The sequence below is a fragment of the Thalassophryne amazonica genome, chromosome 1, assembly GCF_902500255.1.
Source record: "Thalassophryne amazonica chromosome 1, fThaAma1.1, whole genome shotgun sequence".
In the NCBI taxonomy this organism is placed as follows: Eukaryota; Metazoa; Chordata; class Actinopteri; order Batrachoidiformes; family Batrachoididae; genus Thalassophryne; species Thalassophryne amazonica.
This window is the reverse complement of record NC_047103.1, coordinates 34,159,591-34,180,341: the sequence shown is the minus strand read 5'-3', so window position 1 is coordinate 34,180,341 and position 20,751 is coordinate 34,159,591. Positions and strand designations below refer to the sequence as shown.

At 41.5% G+C, this 20,751-nt stretch overlaps 1 protein-coding gene across 2 annotated transcripts in view; it reads right to left on the bottom strand.

Annotated features, from left to right (window-relative positions):
* The window catches only part of LOC117507890 (cadherin-20-like), a 298,581-nt gene that overhangs the window by 104,450 nt on the left and 173,380 nt on the right, over positions 1–20,751 (bottom strand). The window contains exon 1 of one of the 2 annotated variants that reach the window (XM_034167663.1): positions 10,895–11,304. The exons of the other annotated variant lie outside the window; for it this stretch is intronic. The gene's annotated coding sequence lies outside the window, so the exon portion shown is untranslated. Of the gene's footprint in view, positions 1–10,894; positions 11,305–20,751 lie in introns of those variants that run through there. 2 annotated transcript variants of the gene reach the window in all.

Sequence of the window (20,751 nt, the reverse complement as noted above, 5' to 3'; positions counted from 1 at the left end):
TTTTTTGTAGCATGTTTTCCTTGACTTTTGACCAAACTACTCCAAAATGTAATCATCTCTTATATAATGAACATTCCCACTAAGTTTGAAGGTTTGTCCAACTGCTTTTGATTAATCTTGTGTGTGTGTGTGTGTGTATATATATATATATATATATATATATATATATATATATATATATATATATATATATATATATATGATGTGTATATATGATGGATGGATACTGCATGGATGAACTTTGTGTGTGTTAGGTCTACATACATTTATTGGATGGAAATTATGTTAAAAAAAAACCCTGAACACAGCTCTTCCAGCCATTGTGTGCTTCCTCGTGTCAGTGCAATGTGATTCAGTTTTTTATGTTAAATTATGCTTATTGTGCTTATTTCATTTGATGTGACTCAAATTAAAGTACATTTCACTTGTCTGCTATGAACTTCTTATTTTGAGTCCATAAATTTAAACATTGAGGTAATCAGTGGCATTTTTTTTTTTTTTTTTTTATAGTTCTGACAGCTTGTTTGGGCTTACAATGTGGGGGGCAAGATAGAGGAGGTGGGAAGGAGGACAACATGCCTCTTTCTAAAACAAAAAGAAAAGGAAGGAGGAGGGTTGAATATTTATAATATCATGCCACCGTTCTCTGCTATCTCTCCAATGTTGGACAATGCAGCAATTTACAGCACATCTGCTAAAAAAATTAAGTGTAATCATGCTGGTGTTTGTGTTCCTGTCATGAGGACGTGACAGGAGAAGTGAGTTCCTTCACAGCAGCTTGTTGAGATGTTCAATATGTTTGCTCCCACCGTGTTCTATGAGCTCTCTTCAGTGCTGCACACTGTTCATTACTGTGGACTCTGATTTATTTATTTTTTTCTCTTATTCCATGTTTTGAAGGCCTCTGGGGTATTGCCTCTGTTGAATTTTATGCCTTTAAACACTACCACGTCTCCGCATCGGTCTCTTTTTGATATGAACATCATAGGAATCGGAATAGGAAAGATCAGTGAGGTCAGTACTGTGAATTTCTTTTTGTTGAATGCTTGTTTGTTTAAGGTTGCGCATTGATTTTTCTTACCTAATCGATTCTTTCACATGGAGCATATAGCACCTACGCGGCTTGCTGTCTATCCGCATCGTGTTTTTTTATGCATTGGGTGCATGCTCTTCATGCATTAACAAACTCTGGAGAAAATAGGATTTGTGGCCAAAAGGAAAAATGGTAGGGAAGAGAAATGCAAAGAAGCTGTTAGCAATGAGGGTGACGGAAAGTTTGGGGCCAAAAAGGGGAAAGAAGAAAGACCAGCGGAAGAAAGAGCAGACTGTTTGACTCATGCTTTGACTCCATTATGTTTTGTAAGAGAGCGCATTGTGCAGCCGCAGACTCTCTCTGGATCGCCAAACTCAGTTAATCATTGTTGAAGAGGCACAAAAGGCAGAGAGGTGGGGGTAGTGGGGGCGTGGCTGGATTGTCAGCGCGAGGCTGCCCTGAACGGGCGTATGGATGCCTGTGCCCCCTCCAGAGAAAATCCGTCGAGGACCACTTGGCAGGATGTATGACACTTGACCCCATTGCGCTTCTCTATTCTGCCCATTCAAGCTGTCCCGTTGCCATTATGAAGTAAAATTAGCTCCCGATCCCTCCTTGACCTTCCCTCTCAGCTCCTCCCCCTTTTTAGAGGTTAAAGCTGGCGCCTGGGCATTTTGCTCTGTTTTCGTCGTGCCTAATGAGGTGACATGCTACACATTTGTGTAAGCGAAACACTTGAGCCATCTTTCTCTTGCTGTTGAAGTATTCCACTTGTTTAAAGAAAAGGCAGCTGGTGTTTGCTGCACTGTGGGTGGCGAATCATATAGGGGTGGGGGGGGGGCAACGAAAAAAGCTTCGCCAGACTTCAGAGGAAGAGATATTTTCCCACAGAGTCGATACCTTTGCATTCAAATGAAAATAACACATTTTTCAAGTTCTGTAGAATTTAAAATCAAAAATTGAAAGTGATAGATGTGTTTGTTTTGAAAAGCGCACCAACCCTGAGAGGAGATATTTGGTGAGAGCGAGGACGAGATTGAGTGACAGCTGATGAGGCAGTGGCTGTCATGGGGCGCAGCTGGTGTGACAAAATGATGGGCCATATTGTCGTATCGGCTTACTCCAAGTCCACCTGCTGCTCCATTAACTGCAATCTGACGACAACACTATATCTGACTGCTGCTACATGAAGAATGTTTTTCCATCCAATGGAGGAAAACAGACACCAAATGAGGTCCAACTGTAGAATACACAATCTCAATTACTCATGCTAGAGGTGGAGTGCTCTGGTAAATTAGTTTCTAACGATTAAAAATGCTCCAGGTATGCCACAGAGTTACCGAATTTAGTATCCAACATGCCAAATCCTGAGTTTTATTTTGATTCTGTAGCCAGGAATCAACACGCCAAAGTTCCCGCTGCAAACTGCCACCCATTTTCCTTCACACCCACCCACTCTCATCACCCGTAGTGGCTCACACAGTTGGTAGTGACTCGATTCAACTACATTTGGCTCAGCCTGGCTGGACCCCATGGAGGGGAGTCCATCTATCTCTAGGGAACTACCTTCTCAGGCCTAGCTCCAGCAAGTAAAGGGCTGTTTCATCCCTGTTCCAGGCAAGATGGATAAATTACATTTTATCGGATCAGTCGAGGTTTTTACACTTAATCTGGCCCTTCACCTTAATATGTGCCATCTGGTCTGGGAATAAGGTGGGGTACCCCAGGTGATGCTGCTGGATTTGGAAATTGAAGACCAGGTTATGATGCATGACCTACTTCACTCTGACCAAGACAAAAATTTGTGAATTTGTTTGGGTGTCTGGGTTTGCACTCAGGTACAGAGTGAGAGGTTTGAATATCAGGGAGGGACTTGGCATACAGCCACTGCTTCTTTTCATCGAAAGGAGCCGGCTGAGGTGGTTTGGGCATCTGGTGAGGATGGCCCTCGGTAGTAGAAAGATCTTTTATGTCCAAGTGGAAGGAGTAGTGCAGCAGATAACAGAATATTTACAGAGGAATCCTTCAAATGGTGATACAAGCACCAAATATGGCAAAAGTACACCTTAGATATCACTCTTTTGAGAAAAAATGGTGCAAATTGTTGATTGAGCTACGTGGATTAATAAATGGAATAGTTTTGACTGTGTTGAATGCTTGGTCTCTAAAGTAAAGGTCAAATAATGTTGATGTCCATTGAATTCTGTGACGTGACATATGTTACCCCGTAACGTGATACCTAAGCATGATACATGGTGCAAACTATTCCTTTTTGAAACCCTATTAACTCAACCAATAATTTGCATCACCTTTGACCAAAATTACAGCAACTCTAACTTTTGATCCCTGTACAAACTGAAACTGAACTTTGTCACCATTCTTGTTGTTTTTACCCCATAACTCTATAGAATTCAGTCATAGATAGTCCAAACTATACCTTTTTGGAATCTTTACAATCAGACAAATAATGTGGTATAATTTTCAACATGACTGGAGCATTTTTATATTTTGACCCCTATGCAATTCAATTGACCAAAACATGGCCGCCTATTGAAAATTCAAGTGGCCCATTGGTTTTTTCAAAAGAGCAATGTCTAAGGAGAATTTGTGCTGGATTTGGTGCTTGTGTCACCATCTGTAGTATTGTTTCAGTTTTTTGCTGCACTAGAGGCCCTGGGAAGACAGAGGACATTCTGGAGGAATTGTATTTCCCAGATGACTTGGGAACGCCTCACGATCTCCCAGGAATAGTTACGGATCAGGAAGTGGGGGATGAGCTGCCTGGTCTACTGTCACCACAGCCCAGATAAGCGGCAGAAAATGAATTAATGAATGTGTTCAACCAACATTTACACTGAAATACAATATGCAATAAGCACATATTATTGTTGAAATAGGTTATTTTAAACCTCTGTGACACTTTACAGAACTCAATATCAGATCTACTGTTTGCTCAGTGTGATGCCCATTGAACCAGAATGAGGTTTGAGACATGCCAACATAATATGGTCAGCCTGACATCGCTTCTGCTCTGTCTTGAAGCGACTTCATGGACATACCTGACCAAAGGTTAACTCCTAACCATGTGATTTGAACCACATTACAATGAACTTACAGATGTCACACCTCTGATTTAATGCTATAATCTCCATTCTTAGCTCAACTCCTCTGTAGTTGAATGTTTATGTGGTAAGAGACTCTGGACTTTATTCCATTTTGTTAGTATGACCAGAGCAGATGGCCACCCCATTTATTCTGGTTTGCTTCAGGTTTCTTCTGATAATTGTTGTCATCCACTCACTTCATCTTCCCTTCTCCACCAGGAACCAAATAAAAAAAACAAAACACTTTTCGTGACTTATCTATCTATCTATCTATCTATCTATCTATCTATCTATCTATCTATCTATCTATCTATCTATCTATCTATCTATCTATCTATCTATCTATCTATCTATCTATCTATCTATCTATCTATCTATCTATCTATCTATCTATCTATCTATCTATCTATCTATCTATCTATCTATCTATCTATCTATCTATCTATCTATCTATCTATCTATCTATCTATCTATCTATCTAATGCTTTATGGGTATTTTTATGGGCAAACTTCGTGGGCTTAAGATAGATGTATAGTGCATGGTCTGGAGAGCATAGGGCAAGTGGACTTGAGACTCCTCAAACTGTATTTTTTGGCACATAATTGGAGCACAAAGGGATAGATAGATACTTTATTAATTCATCATCGTTTTGGCCCTAATCTGGATTAAATTGAATTAAATCAATCAGATTGTCATTTGCCATTGTCTTTATTATACTTTATTGCCATATACTGCCATTATTAATACAACATGGATGACTTTTGGCCCAAACCTAAATTAAATAGAATTTAACCAGACTGTCATCTGCCATTGTCTCATTAAAATGTATTATTCAGGTGTTGATAGAACAACTTGGAAATAATAGCACTGATGTTGAGAAATAGTAAATTATTCCATTCTCTCACTGAATAAGTGGCAAATAATACAACTAATATACGTTTCTCAGGCTTTATCCACTTAAGCCCCAGATTACCTTTTTTCCCATCAAATTCCCATTCACTGAATGGAGGTTACAAAGGGTCAAGATTGCGTGTGGTACATTAGCATGGGTTTGCCCTGTTTAAGTGCTATGTAGAGCATTATTAAGGGTTAATTTCACAGTAGCCGTGTCTCTATCCTCCACTCGTTTTAGCACTAAATGGCCTCCCACACTGTGGAAAAAGGTCCTTTAAAAATGGGTGGACCCATGAAAAATAGGTTCCACCCACCCTGGCGGGTGAAGCGTCACAGCCAATTTGTTAACCACAATTGATTTTCCATGGTGGAAACTGACACCACGGTAAAGGCAATTCATATATCCAAGCAAGACGAGGGTTGCAGAGATACTCTTTAGAGTCTTTTCTTTTTTGACTCAGAAACCATGCATGATAAAAATGTCTAACAATAAGGCGAGCGAGTGCAAAATGTGGAGGGTTTTCTTCAATGCAGCCGCTGAATCTAATTCCTGAGCATAACCAGCTGCATTCCTCAACAAAGCGCAGCTTTCTGAACCTCAATTTGCTTATTTACACATAACACAATCAAGACTCTGCTGTACTCTGTTCTAATAAGCAGCCAACCCAAATAATAGAGTCCTACAGATGAAATAAATTGACCAGGTCCTCTGGTTTCCAAAGCAAAGTTTGGATACGCTGCCGCCTGCAGCTCGGGCCTCGTTTCCTCAGCTGCCTTCAAAGGCAGATTCCGGCTTAAGAAGGAGTAGATTCTGGCAAAACTCTCTCAAGATCACACAGTTGTTTGTGGAGGGTATAAACACAAGTTCTCTGTGGGCACAACACACGTTTGTGTGTGTGTGTTATCCTCTATTCGTCCTCACCCTGACAACCCGCCCCCTCCCCCAGGACAGAGAAGCTGGCATGGGGTGGAAGCTCTTTGAACCATGCTCTCTAATTGTAGTGACAACCCGGGGCTGTGGCTCATGTAGCTTTGTACTGTGCTCCTGCTGCCCTTGTCGCTGCCGCACCGTGTCCAGATTCTCCGGTCCTGCGGTTCATTTACTGTAAGGTGTTTTTAATTACTCTTCCCTCCCTCCATTTCCTATCTGCCTGTTGACTGAGCTTCGGTCTATTTTGTTGAGTGATCCATTGGTCTTTTTTTTTATGTGCACTGCAAAAAGAGATAGTTGTGTTGTTCTTGTGCAACAGAGTAAATCTATACTCTGAAATGACCTTTTCAACTCCTGCATTGCTATCAGCTGGATTTCCCAGTGCTCACTATTTATATTCTGAAATCGTACGTATATTCCATCAGATCAGATGATGGGGATGCCACAAACTCAAGCAACACTCCATGAGAGTGCTATCTTTACAACATACTGCTGTAAAATGTTGTATTCCATAACATTGAAAGTGGAAACATTCCTAAGAAGTTCAGGATCTGGAGCCCTGACAAAATTGAATGGGTTCTTTCTTAACCCAAACTCACCCCTGTACAATCTGTACATATAAACCTGTTGAGGTTTCTGTGGTCCAAGCTATCTGTTACACACTCCGTGCAACTCAGAATTTGCATGCCGGCAAGGCTCATTATTGCTCCCATTGACTGCCTACATAATTAGATTGCAAAATGTCAGACTTTCCTTTAAAGAGTGTTCCAGTACAAAATTTCCTTGTCAATTATAAAATGAGAAGGAAATGTACATTAATAGGAAAATCAAAGGAAAGTTTGCAGAGCACTAAAATAAAGTACAATTAATAATATATATAAATTAAAACAAAAGTGTGGAAATCCATTCACAGACTTGCAGAATGATGTCCAGGAGCTGCTCTACGTCAATGTTATTATCCCTGCTGGTTCAACTGTCCACTCCTCCCACAAATGACCACACAATCCTCCACTGGCTGAACACGGGCCAGTGGATGCGCATGTGGCCTCCTTGATGCTCTGGAAGCAGTCTGATTAAAAATAAATAAATTAATGAATGAAGCTGGAGGGCTGTCCTTGTGTGCATGGGGGTCATCACTGGCATGGCAGCATTAAGCTTACTTCCGCTGCGGCCCTCATAAAAATGAATGAATGAAGGAGAACAACACAAGTTTGTTGTGAAAATTTTTTGGTCTGTTCAAAATCAAGTGATACGCAGGCACTGCCCTGCGACTCAAGCAATGGGATGGTAAATGTTGCGCAAAATTCCAGGAATTCCCTCACAAATGCTGTTAGCAACCTATCACAGCCCAGTGAGATAATACCCAAAGCAAAAATCTGATTTTCCAGCCAAATATAGCACACTGGGTTTAAAAAGTACATGTGACTAATGCAATATACGAAAAACATGTCTTCAGTCTGAACATGTTGCAGGGAATAATCTGATCACATGCATGTGGAAATTAACCAGTGTGGTTGAAGTTTGTCAGTTTATTTCATCTTAAAGGCCTCAGTCTAGTGGCCACTGCTGCTTGACTGATAAGGGTTTTCACTAAAGTGTAATACATCCTTCCTTTTTATATATAAAAAAGTCAATATTTCCATCAAGGCTTCATGAAAATTGGTACATAACTTCCAGAATAATCTTGTGAACAAACAAACTGATAACCAAGGTGAGGTGAAACCTCCTTCGTGAAGGTTAGAAATCCATTAACGGGAGAGAAAGATAGAAAATTGCAAAAAAAAAAAAAACTGAAGTACTCTTACATTCTTTTTTCCTTTCTGGTAACATGGCCGTGTGGCCACTCACTGCCACCCCTCCTTCATGCACATTTAGTTCATTCTTCGCTCGATGGAGCCCATAAAAAGAAGCCTTGTCATTTATGTAGGAATTAAATCGCACAAACTGGCATTCATCCCAGGCACTGGTGCATGCAAATGATGTCATCACGCATAAGCGTCATCGGGAAAAGTTTGCAATCAATGTCACTTGGTGGCAAATTAAGAAGTGGCATCTCAAGGACGGACTCAGATGAGTACTGGAAATTGTAATCACTTTTGATTTTTGGGAAACCACAGCAGAGTTGGGCGTATTTATCCGCCACATGGCTGCTGTTGGAGAACCCTCCTCCCCGTGCGACCTCTTCTGTCTGTGTTGGATGTTGAAGTGCGTGTGAACCTCGCCAAGCCGGAGAGAAACCTGAAACCTCGTTAATATGGAGGCCTGCATATTGCGCTCATCTTTCACAGGTACCTTCATCGCTTCTTGCTGTCACTGATAATGACAAGATGCCCATCTACTATCTCACAGGAAAAGTTGCATCGTGTGTTTGACAGGTGGGGAAAAATTAATCAATCCCCATCTTTAGAGACCAGGACCTTACTTGGGGGTCTGTAAAAAGCAAATAGTCTTTCGGCTCTTCCTGTCTGACTTGTTTGAAGTGGCGATAGTACAGGCGTGCTGAGAATTGGAGCCCCAAGCTTTAGCAAACATTTTTTTTTCCCTAAATATACCCAAATTTCCCACAGCAGCAGAAGCAGGACTGTCCCATTTGTTTTTGACCAAGCTGTAACCTCCGGTGATGAAAAATGATGCCAACATGGAAAAGGCAAATCTTGCAGCTAGTTGAATGACCACTTGAGGCTGGATCCAAAAGTGAGTTACTCCCCATGGACCCCCATGTTGAAATATCCAACTTTATACCAGAAAAAATATATTCACCACCCGACACAAAAACAGTTTTTTGGTATGTATATCTAGTTTCTCCATTCATGACAAATGTAAAGGGGTGAATTTATGTATGACTCATCAGTTTAGGCTATTTTAAGGTCAAAAGTTCTGAGTAATTAGGGTGGGTGTGGTTCCATTGAAGGACAGCTGTGTCAGAGTCATGGTCTCCATAGCATTGGCTACTGGCTGCTGTGGACACGGCCGAGTCAACTTTTGTTCTTCCTCAGCATTTCAGCAACTATCTGACATAACAGGGCATGTTATGTGATTAATTGTACTCGTAGACCATCAAAGAACTATGTGCTCCAATTAAATTTTGGCGACATTTGGTCCATTAGGTGCAGTGATTACTAAGGCAATATGCTGGAAATGTTTTAATACCTGCACTCATGTTACATGTTATAGAGTTTATCCAGAAATATTCAGTGCTTCACTTTCTTTCTAAATTTTAAGTTACAGTCTTATTCCAAAATGGATGAAATTAATTTGTTTCCCCCAAATTCTACATACAGTACCCCATAATGACAATGTGAAAAGGCTTTCTTAGATTTTTTGCAAATTCATGAGAAAAAAAGAAATCACATGTACATTCGTATTCACATCCTTTCCCATAAAGCTCAAAATCGAGCTTGGGTGCATTCTGTTTCCACTGATCATCCTTGAGATGTTTCCATAGATTAACTGGAGTCCAGCCTAAGGTAAATTCAGTTGATTGGACATGATTTGGAAAGGCACACACCTGTCTACATATAAGGTCCCACAGTTGACTGTTCGTAAGAGCACAAACCAAGCATGAAGTCAAAGGAATTGTCTGTAGACCTCCAAGACAGGACTGTGTCGAGGCACAAATCTGGGGAAGGGTACAGAAACATTTCTGCACTTTGAAGGTCCCAATGAGCACAGTGGCCTCCATCAACTGTAAATGGAAGAAATGTAGATCCACCAGGAGTCCTCCTAGAGCTGATTGCCCATCTAAACTGAGTGACTGGAGGAGAAAGGTCTTAGTCTGGGAGGTGACCAAGAACCTGATAAGTCACTCTGTCAGAGCTCCAGCATTCCACTGTGGAGAGAGGAGAACCTACCAGTTAGACAACCATCTCTGGAGCAATCCACCAATCAGGCCTGTATTATGGAGTGGCCAGATACAATAGAAGCCACTCCTCAGTAAAAGGCAGATGGCAGCCCATCTGGAGTTTGCCAAAAGGCACCTGAAGGACTCTCAGACCATAAGAAACAAAATTCTCTGGTCTGATGAGACAAATATTGAACTCTTTGCGTGAATGCCAGGTGTCATGTTTGGAGGGAACCAGGCACCATCCCTACAGTGAAGCATGGTGGTGGCAGCATCATGCTGTGAGGATGTTTTTCAGCAGCAGGAACTGGGAGACTAGTCAGATGTGAGTGAAAGATGAATGCAGCAATGTACAGAGACATCCTGGATGAAAACCTGCTCCAGAGCACTCCTGACCTCAGACTGGGGCGACAGTTCATCTTTCAGCAGGACAATGATCCTCAGCACACAGCCAAGATATCAAAGGAGTGGCTTCAGGACAACTCTGTGAATCTCCTTGAGTGGTCCAGCCAGAGCCCAGACCTGAATCTGAATGAACATCTCTGGAGAGATCTGAAAATGGCTGTGCACTGACGCTCCCCATCCAACCTGATGGAGCTTGAAAAGTGCTACAAAGAGGAATGGGCAAAACTGCCCAAAGATAGGTGCACCAGGTTTGTGGCATTATATTCAAGAAGAATTGAGGCTGTAATTGCTGCCAAAGGTGCATCAACAAAGTATTGAGCAAAGGGTATGAATATAAATTTGTAAAAAAAAAAAAAAAAAAAAAAATCATGTTGTCATTATGGGGTGTTGTGAATAGAATTTTGAGGGGAAAAAATGAATTTACTCCATTTTGGAATAAGGCTGTAGCATAACAAAATGTGGAAAATGCACAGTATATCTCCACATTGCTTTACAATTAACAAAGAACTATTGATATTGGTGACACAGCTGATCCATGACTTATTGCAGAACTTGACAAATCCCTTGTCATGCTCAAATCATCCGTGTCATTCCCTGTTTACGCCTTCAAAGTATTATTGGCATTTCTCATTGGCACAGTGACTGAATGCTAGTGAAAGTCGATTATTTTTATTCAGTGCCTTACCTTTTTCTCTCTCTCTCTCTCTCCCTCTCTCGTTGTGTGTCCTCCTCCTGTGAAAAATGCTGCTTTTCTTCCACACTTATCTCTTTGTTCCTCTTTTCCCTGCACACTTAGTAAAATTTCCCTTGTTAAAGTTGTGAAAGCTGCTGCCTGCAGTGCATCAGTTTCCTAAAAGTCACCTTGAGTCTGCGCTCTCGCTCACTGTCCTCTTTGTAAAGTTTCCCCTCTGCCTCTCTGTCTCCATTTATAATGTACATGCCTCCTCCCTGCCACTGCTGCTTTCTGCCTCTCTCACTTTCTCATAGCTGTCTGCACACTCTCATCTCTTTGTGTTGCCCTTCTGTGGACCCAATCAGGCTAAAGGACCAATTGTCCCCCTCTTTACAATCACTGTGGACAGCCTCCTCTGGTTCCACCATAATCCAGCAATCTACAAACTCATGGGAAGGAGCAGTAGACAGAGTTGGGGGTGAGAGAGAGATGGAGGAGGTGGAGAAAGAGGCGGTCGTAGATTGACAGCAGGATTGATCGAGGGGAGAAAAACCAAAGGGGGAGGATTTAGGTGAAATCAGGCTGGAGGCAAGCAAAGAGATGTGAAGCTAAAGAGTCAGGAGGGGGGGAAAGTGCACGTATCACCACAAGCACCTCATTTCATCTTGGGTTATTTCCATACTGGACAAACACGCTGTGGTGCCACCTGTTCGCTTTTTGAAGGTCAAATACACCAGTTGCAAATGTCATAATTTTGGCGGTGCCTAATTGTGCCTAACCTATGGCCATCCTGTAAATGGGTCAAGGAGAGGACTGGTATGAACTGCGTGGACTGAATGCAGCACAACCCTCCCATCTCATAGAAGCTAAAGTTCGAAGGCTAAATTTCATTTGGGTGTTTGATAAATATACCTTTTTGCAGACTGGGCAGTGGTTTTCATAAGAGGTAGCTTGGATGCAGGTGTTAAAAATGATGACCAGAATATTGCCTCAGTAGCCATGGAGTGGCACTGGAGCTAACTATACCTGCTAATTAGTGCTAGCAGTGCTAATATACAAATAAATAATACTAAAATATCAATTGATGGAAATACTGGTGCACAGACTTCCAATGGTACAATTAACCACACATAGCCATATTATCACATATGTGTTTTAACATGCTCACAAAGGAGCTACTGGACTGCTACCTGTTAGCAGCTGGACAATATCTATCACTCAAATTGAGACCAAAGACCTGATTATTCAGAGCTTTATGGCTTAAAATAGTTTAACGTTATATATAAAAAAGTACACCCCCTGTACATTTATCATGAATGGCAAAAGTAGCTATCAAGACCTAAAGCTTTTTTTTTTTTTTTTTTTTTTGCATAAAGCCATAGGAACTGCAACATTTGGCACTTCCACATTGGCTTCATTTTTCAACACTAAAGGTTGGCGCTTCGATATTTGCAAGTAACTTTAACGAGCAGCTTGCTGGATGAAGAGAAACTGTGTGTGTGTGTGTGTGTGTGTGTGTGTGTGTGTGTGTGTGTGTGTGTGTGTGTGTGTGTGTGTGTGTGTGTGTGTGTGTGTGTGGATTGCCATGGTGTGTTTGGCCCTTGGATCCCTGTCCAGCCAAGTAGAACTTTGAATTAAAAAAAAAAAAAACACCTATCCTCTTGTGCTCACAAAGCTGCCCTAATGCATTTTAATGAGCAGGTGTTGAACACAGTTTGATTTGCAGAGGGATTTATGGGCATAAAAGATGAAGCTTTAAATTGCATTATATTTAGCTGCTTGCCCAGTCAGAATCTAAGCAATTAGTTTTCCAAATTGGCAAAGAGATCCTGAAAAATGAGGCGCACGCCAACACACACAAAAAGTGCAGCAGACAATTAGTCACGGTCACGGAGATCTGATCCCTGTTTAGCACAGAGCGAAAAAAATACCACTATTTCATTTAAACAATCATGGGATTAATACAGCAAAAAGAGGTTTTTAGAGTTGCGTCTCTTGGATATTTCTCCTCAGGATGGGGGAAAGTGAAATCATTTTGAAGATGTACTCAGCCATGTTTAAACACAAATGAGAATATATTGCAGAAAAATGAGAAGTGTTCTACACTGTTGGCAGGCTTATTTTCTAGATGTCGTCCCACATGCTGAAGTGTTTTCGTGCATCATACTGAGCAAAACTTTCAGCACATTGATTTGATCTTTGTGGACATTACATGCATTTCGTACAACACGCCACAGTTTGCTGCAAATCCAAATCTTCAGAAAACAATTTTTATATTTATATTTGCAATCCTGAGAGTCCCTGATATACAAACAGTTCTGCAAATCAGCTTCTGTTGTGTTCTTGTTTGTGTGACAGTGGCGTCACAGGAGCTGGAGGTGAATATGAGAGAGTTGTTGGGGTGCATTTACATATGGGGCGCCCATCTTCCATCGGGCGTCGAACTGCACACAGCGCAATGTAACTTTACTTGGTAATACAGGCGATGTAGTTTAAGTTTTCATATCCATTGTCCATGCCATGTAAATTAGGGTTGGGACGACTAATGAAAATCATTAGTCGACTTATCGGATACCATTAGTCACTGACTAGTAGGTGACTAAATTTGACACTGAATGAATTAAACCAATTTTGAATATTCATGGTGAAACTGAAATGTGGCATTTATTTTAACAAATACAAGGTCTATTAGATAAGAAACCGACCCTTTTATTTATTTTTTTTTAACTATATGGATTTGAATGATGTGCGATTACACCAATCATGCTTGAACCCTCGTGCGCATGCGTGAGTTTTTTCACACGTGTCGGTGACGTCATTTCCCTCTGGGCAGGCCTTGAGTGAAAAGTGGTCCCGCCCTCTCGGCTGAATTCCTTTGTTTCACACGCTGCTCGAGACGGCGCGCGTTGCTATATTTTTTCTGGACCTGTGAGGAATATCTGAGTGGACACTATTCGAGAAATTAAGCTGGTTTTTGGTGAAAAGTTTAACGGCTGATGAGAGATTATGGGGTGTTTCTGTCGGTGTAAGGACTTCCCACGGAGCGGGACGTCGCGCAGCGCTTCCTGGCGCCGTCGTCGGCCTGTTTCGACCTGAAAACATCCTAATTTAAGGCTTAATTCACCCAGGACGTCGTGAGAGAACAGAGAAGATTCAGAAGAGGCCGGCATGAGGACTTTATGCGGACATTCCACTGTTTAAGGACATTTTGTAATGAAAGACGTGCGCGCAAATTCGCCGAGTCGTTTCTGTGACGACTCGGCAAATCTGTGTGCGCCGCGACAGGAAAAACACCTCCGTGTTGAAAACCATTTGTAAAATTCAGGCGGCTTTTGATGGCTTTCAACAAGTGAGTAACTGAGAAATTGTTTAACAGCTTGGGCATGTTCCAACTTGCCCGTTAAGGTTTCCAACTGAGGTGTTTTTCTTGTCGCGATCCCCCGCGGTCGGGTCCGGCCCGACATGCGACTCTGCCCGCACGTTCTTTCATTACAAAATGTCCGTTAACAATGGAATGTCTGAATAAACTCCTCATGCCGACTTCTTCTGAAAGTTCTCTGTTCTCTGACGACTTACTGGGTCAACAGAGCCTGAAATGTGGAAGTTTTCAACTTGAAACGGCGAGACGCTGCCGCCTCAAAGCGCAGATCACCGTCAGGCGCCGTGGGCCGTCCTTACGGCGACACTACCAGACCAAAATCTCTCATCAGCCGTTAAAATTTTTACCAAAAACCAGCTGAATTTATCGAATGGTGTCCACTCAGTTGTGCCTTACAGTTTTGAAAAAAATTTGATCAAACAAAGCAGCAGTCTCTGAGCCATTCCTAAACAATGAAAAAATCGACGAGAAGGTGGGCGACTCCTCACTCAAAGACTGCCCACAGGCGAATGACGTAACCGACAGGCGTGAAAAAACTCTTGCATGCCCACAAGGGTTCAAGCATGTCTGATGTAATCACACGTGATTCAAATCCATATGGTTTTTGAAAAAAATAATAAGGTTGGATACTTTTCTAATAGACCTCGTATAAGCACTAAATCACAGATACAAAAAACAGCATACCTTCAAGTAAAGCGTTACCCAAAATTGCACTCTTATGTTTGCACCCATTGTTGTATTGGTCTTAAAACAAGGTCTGTTTAGATCTTGTTTAAAGCCTGGTCCATCATAGAGTACAGAGTTTTTATGGTATTTATATGGTGCCAATGTTCAGATTCACCTTACATAAGTGGGTTTAGGATGTACATGCAATCTGTTTGCATACATGACAAAACTAAACTGAACACAGCCATTCAACAAAATACTAGTAACTGCCAATTGGAAAAAAAAAATCTCACCTGACTGCTTTACTGCTTCACCTCAGGGAGCCTAGGTGGCAGTCAAGCATGCCATGCATTGACACTGATCGAGAAAGTCACCAGACAACCTCTCAATTGAGTCCACCTTCAATGCACTCTTCAATTGTATAATGGATAACATTCTGATTTATTTGAGCCCATGACTAATTAACATCCCACCCCTTGGAAATTCAGAAGGTGTGTTATGTGAGCACAAAATTGGGTGCATGATGCAAAGTGGAACTGAACACACCCCACATGCATTTGTGCAATGTGCCACAGATCATGTGTCATACAGTGCCAAGACTGGGAGTGTGGTGTGACACATGGGAGCACTCACCGGTGCTGTCTGTACTTGTACAACAACTGATGTTTTTTTGTTTTTTTTAGTTTGGATAGATGTGTATCATTGATAAAATTTGCATGGATCAATTCGCTATAAATCAAACTTCAGTTTGATTGGCTACAAGTAATGCAGATACACACATTGAAACTTAGTCATGTTCTGTGTTGGAAGCTTTAGCATTTTTGTTAGCTTCATCAGTTAGCTTTAGATTCAGTTGTCATCGTTATCTTAGGTGAACTATATGTTCACCTAACTTCATATTGTGTTAACTTTATATTCAGCTATTTTTAGATTGTTTTTATGTTTGCTTTTCATAACTCACTAACTTTTTCATAGCTCTGTTTTATATTGTTAGCTTCATTTTCAGTTAGCTTTATATGCTGTCAGGTTTATATTCTGTTTCAGCCGGCTTTAGATTATGTCAGCATTTTCTTTTACCTTGTTGCCTTTTCAGTTTCAGTTTGTTTTAGAGTGTCATCTGTATTTTCAGGTAGTTTTATGTTTAGTTAATGTTCTATTTCATAACACACAGTAGTTAGCACTGTTGTGCTACAGCAGGTAGTGCATAGGTATGAATCCACCAAAGCCCAGTAACTTCTTGTGTGGCATTTGTGCACGGTCCCTGTGCCCATGCAGGCTTTCCCAGGCACTCGTCCTCTCACCATCAAAATATGCACGCTAGGTTCATCCCCTAACAGGTGGCAGGATCGGAGTTATAGTCACACCGGCTAATTGGAATCTTGCTTACTTTATTTAGAATAAAGTGATGATGCACAGCTCCACTATGGTTTACAGTCTTAAGCTTCATCACTATTCACAGTTCATGAGTATGTCGTTGCTCTTTTCTCCACTCAACAGCCCTTTATCTGTGTTTTTAGAGCTGTACAACACACCAAAATACTCTGTCAGAAAGATGAAATACAGTCAAAGGCTGTTGTCACCCACTGAGCCAGATGGTCTAAAGGTTGTACTTCTGCAGGGGTTCAATATGTTTCTTTCCTTCTCCCACTCTGTCCCTTTCAGTGTCTTCTGTTTATGATTTGGCAGGTCATTCTTCTTCAGCGCAAACACCCTACCTCCCCCTCCACAACCCACTCTCCCCCATTGTTTTTGTCTCTTTGAAGACCTGACTGGTTAGTGCCCCAGTCAATCTGTCAGTGAATGCTTGACTGGACCCTCAGAAAAAGGCAGAGGCTCCCCCTTTGTTGGGGCAGGCTGCAGCGTGGTGGCATTCAGGACCATTGAACACCACCAACACTGAGGCAGTGCAGAGCACAGTAATTGGCAGAACAAATTGCGCTTGTGGAAGGGCCCCTGCCTTTTTAAAGTCTGTTATGGTGGTAGATGTCTCAAAACAAGTCACTTTGGGTTCCTTCACAAAGGTATAGATCCACCGTAGTAATAGATTTGATACAGTTTGTTCTGCATAGAGCCGGACTTTGGTCTTGAGGCAGTAAGTAGGATGTTGTAGGGATATGGTGCTTTCACGCATTGGATCAAGTCTGCCTACTTAAGGTAGTTTTTTTCATCACTTTTTACCAGAGTTTATAAAGAGTAAGACACATTCATAGGACTTTCTGAACTCGGCCAAGTGCATTTGTGTGCAGTGAAAGTGTCAAACTTGCAGAAACATTGACCCATCAGTTGGCAGGGACATTCATGTCTCTGGGTTCTTGGCCTCTGAGAACCGGAGATGTCCGGGAAGAGCTTATGGACTCATGTATTGTTGGAAATAGGTTTTTGAAAATTATATCTTTGCAAGAGATCAAAGTCCTACTGCTTCCTGTCTTAATGTATGCTTGGGATTCAACCCAACAACTAAATGTTTTTGCTACTAGGTCTCTTCATAGGATCCTTGGGTACTGTTAGGATGACTTTTGTGTCAAAAAAAGCATTGAGTGAGACTCCTCAGTTGCATGGTGAGGAACCATCAGCTATGAGATTTCTCTGTATGATCCAGCATATAGATGCTTGAGTGTTGAGGATCACAATGGCTGGAGAAGGCTAATTGGTTGACCATGTGATCGCTACTTTTGAGACATGGGGATGGCTACCATCTGTATGGATGGTAGCCTTCCAGGAGCCAAAGCAGTGTTGTAGTGTGGTGGATATGGCATTGCGTGCTCCCAGACCTTACTCAAAGACAGATGAAGGCGCAAGATAGAGTTTGCTTGTGCAGTGTAGTTCTTAAGAATTATGACCCTGTGTCCTAATGAAACAACAAAGCAGGGTATTGTAATCGGTTGTGTGTGAGTCTGACTGTGAACACAATAACTGACAAACAGCTGGCTGAATTTTCACCAAACTCTGTGGGAATGTGCAGATATCTCCAGATGATATATCTGTTGGAGAGGATCTTACAAAGGTCAAGGTCAACAAAAATTTGGTCCAAAAAACTTTTTCTGAAATATCTTAGCAACCATGATGATCTACAGTTTATAATGATCAGTAAAATATTTGTGCTTGATTGGTAACATGAACTATTGGGCAAGGATACATGCCAGTGTCGAGAGTGTGCAGGGTTTGCATCAGCTTTCTGATGGTTTTCATTTATTTTTTAAAGCTGTATGGGGTGCACAATGAAAACAAACTGCTTTGATTTGCAGCTCAACAGGAAACAACACCTCTACATACAGTAGATAATGCCATTGCTGAGGGCCCCTTCACATGTTGACATGGTTGATTTGCGCATAAAGTGCGCATCAAGCAGGAATCGTATGCAAAACGTGTAGAATCGTAGCTGCTTCTAATGCCTCATACACCTGTTGCTCAAACTATTTGCGCACACAGCGGCTAAAAGACAGAGTGTGACCTGTGAGAGCCCATCAAACCCTCTTGCGGCAGGTGTCGGCCAAATTCCAACTGACACGCATGAACATCTAACACCGCTCGCATGGCACTTAGACAAATTTCACATCCACCTCGACAGTGATTGCCTGCAGACTGTTTCGTGACGATATTACAAATGCCACCCATTTTCTAAGTGCCCCATGACTGTGAAGCTGCCGAGTGCACATGTGGGGTGCCAGAGTGTTGGCTCCCCCCACAACACGTGTACGTGTGGTTTGCCCCCGCCGCAGGCGAAGCACCTCTCATCTGATCAGAGTGACATCTTGGTCTGTGCGCTGACAGGACAGGGGGAGTGGCTGGCTGCCCCACAGCTGTTGAGACACCTCCGATCCTGGACATCACAGCTGCAGCACACGTCCCGTGTTTTGACGGACTCGAGTGCGTGTGTGTGCTTGTGTGGAAATACATAAAAACATATTCTGCTTTTGCGATGGTCGGAGAAACGGACTGTAAGTCCATTTGGACACACAGCAGGCGATCTGAATGATATGTCTGACAGGACACGTGTCGGGCCGTGAGGATTGTGGGCGGCACGCCGTAGGACCAGGACAAGCCATTAATATGACAAATACGCCACTTTCATCACGTATCAGCAGTAATGTTTGAGTATTTCAGATTTAAGCATGCCGAATAATATCAGAATGCATTATGCATACTTGGAAGAATCAAACAGTCACACTGGCTTACACTCAAAGTGCTTTACTTCCAACTGGCAGGCAAATGCAAATATCTGTGACACCTAACAACAGACTGCATTTGTTTTCGGCAAATCATTTCTCATGAACATCCAGTGATACTACAGTTTTGGGCCTGTTTAATCATGAAAATGTCCAACATTTCTCCGCAGCAGCGTTTATCTTGCTGCCTCTTTGTTTGTTGCACCCTTATCGCAGGGTGCACACAGCTTTACAATATATCACTTGCAGCAATTCCAAACATGAGAAAGGAAGTGATGTTTGTTTGTTTGTCCCCAAATTTATCTAAAAAGGTAAATATGACAGAGTGAATGTTTTGTTCACCATTATTTCTAATAGTGCAGCAGATAACAGAATATTTACAGAGGAATCCTTCAAACGGTGATACACCAAATTTGGCAAAAGTACACCTCAGAAATTACTCTTTTGAAGTAACCAACGGGCCACTTGAATTTTCAATAGGCGGCCACATAGGGGTCAATTGAAGAATTACATAGGGGTCAAAATATAAAAATGCTTAAGTCATATTGAAAACTATACCACATTATTTGTCTGATTGTAAAGATTCCAAAAAGGTATAGTTTGGACTATCTATGACTGAATTCTATAGAGTTATGGGGTAAAAACAACAAGAATGGTGACAAAGTTCAGTTTCAGTTTGTACAGGGATCAAAAGTTAGAGTTGCTCTAATTTTGTTCAAAGGTGATGCAAATTATTGGTTGAGTTAATAGGGTTTCAAAAAGGAATAGTTTGCACCATGTATCATGCTTAGTTATCACATTACGAGGTAACATATGTCACGTCACAGAATTCAATGGACATCAACATTATTTGACCTTTACTTTAGAGACCAAGCATTCAACACAGTCAAAACTATTCCATTTATTAATCTAAGTAGCTCAATCAACAATTTGCACCATTTTTTAGCTAAAATCTGAGCAACTTTAACTTTTGACCCCTGTATAAACTGAAATTGACCTTTGTCACCATTCTTAAGGTTTTTACCCCATAACTCGATAACATTCAGTCATAGATAGTCCAAACTATACCTTTTTGGAATCTTTATGATCAGACAAATAATGCGGTATAGTTTTCAATATGATTGGAGCATTTTTATATTTTAACCCCTGTGTAATTCTTCAACTGACCCCCACGTGGCCGCCTATTGAAAATTCAAGTGGTCTGTCGGTTTTTTTCAAAAGAGCAATGTCTAAGGAGAATTTGTGCTGGATTTGGTGCTTGTATCACCATGTGAAGTATTGTTTCAGGTATTTGCTGCACTATAAGTGTATATTTCTAAAAAGTTGATCTGTTTAAACTTTCAACACTAAAATAATAATTTTGTAGCCGATGACACATTTACATTCAGAACTCGGCTGATGAAACCATTCACTCTTTGAATCAGAAACCATTTACAGCTGCAGGTTGTGTCATCTGCCTCACACGATAGAGAATGCATTTGGAATCTCAAAGGTAATTATTTATATTTGTTATTATTTATTATAAATATTGTAATGATTGATGAGCCGCGCTATGCTGAACGCAGCAGCTGAATGTCTCAGTTCAGCTGCTGATTGCAGCTGGAACAGATTGGATCCGTGTAACTTCCAACACCAAGATTTCGGAATGTGTAGGTATC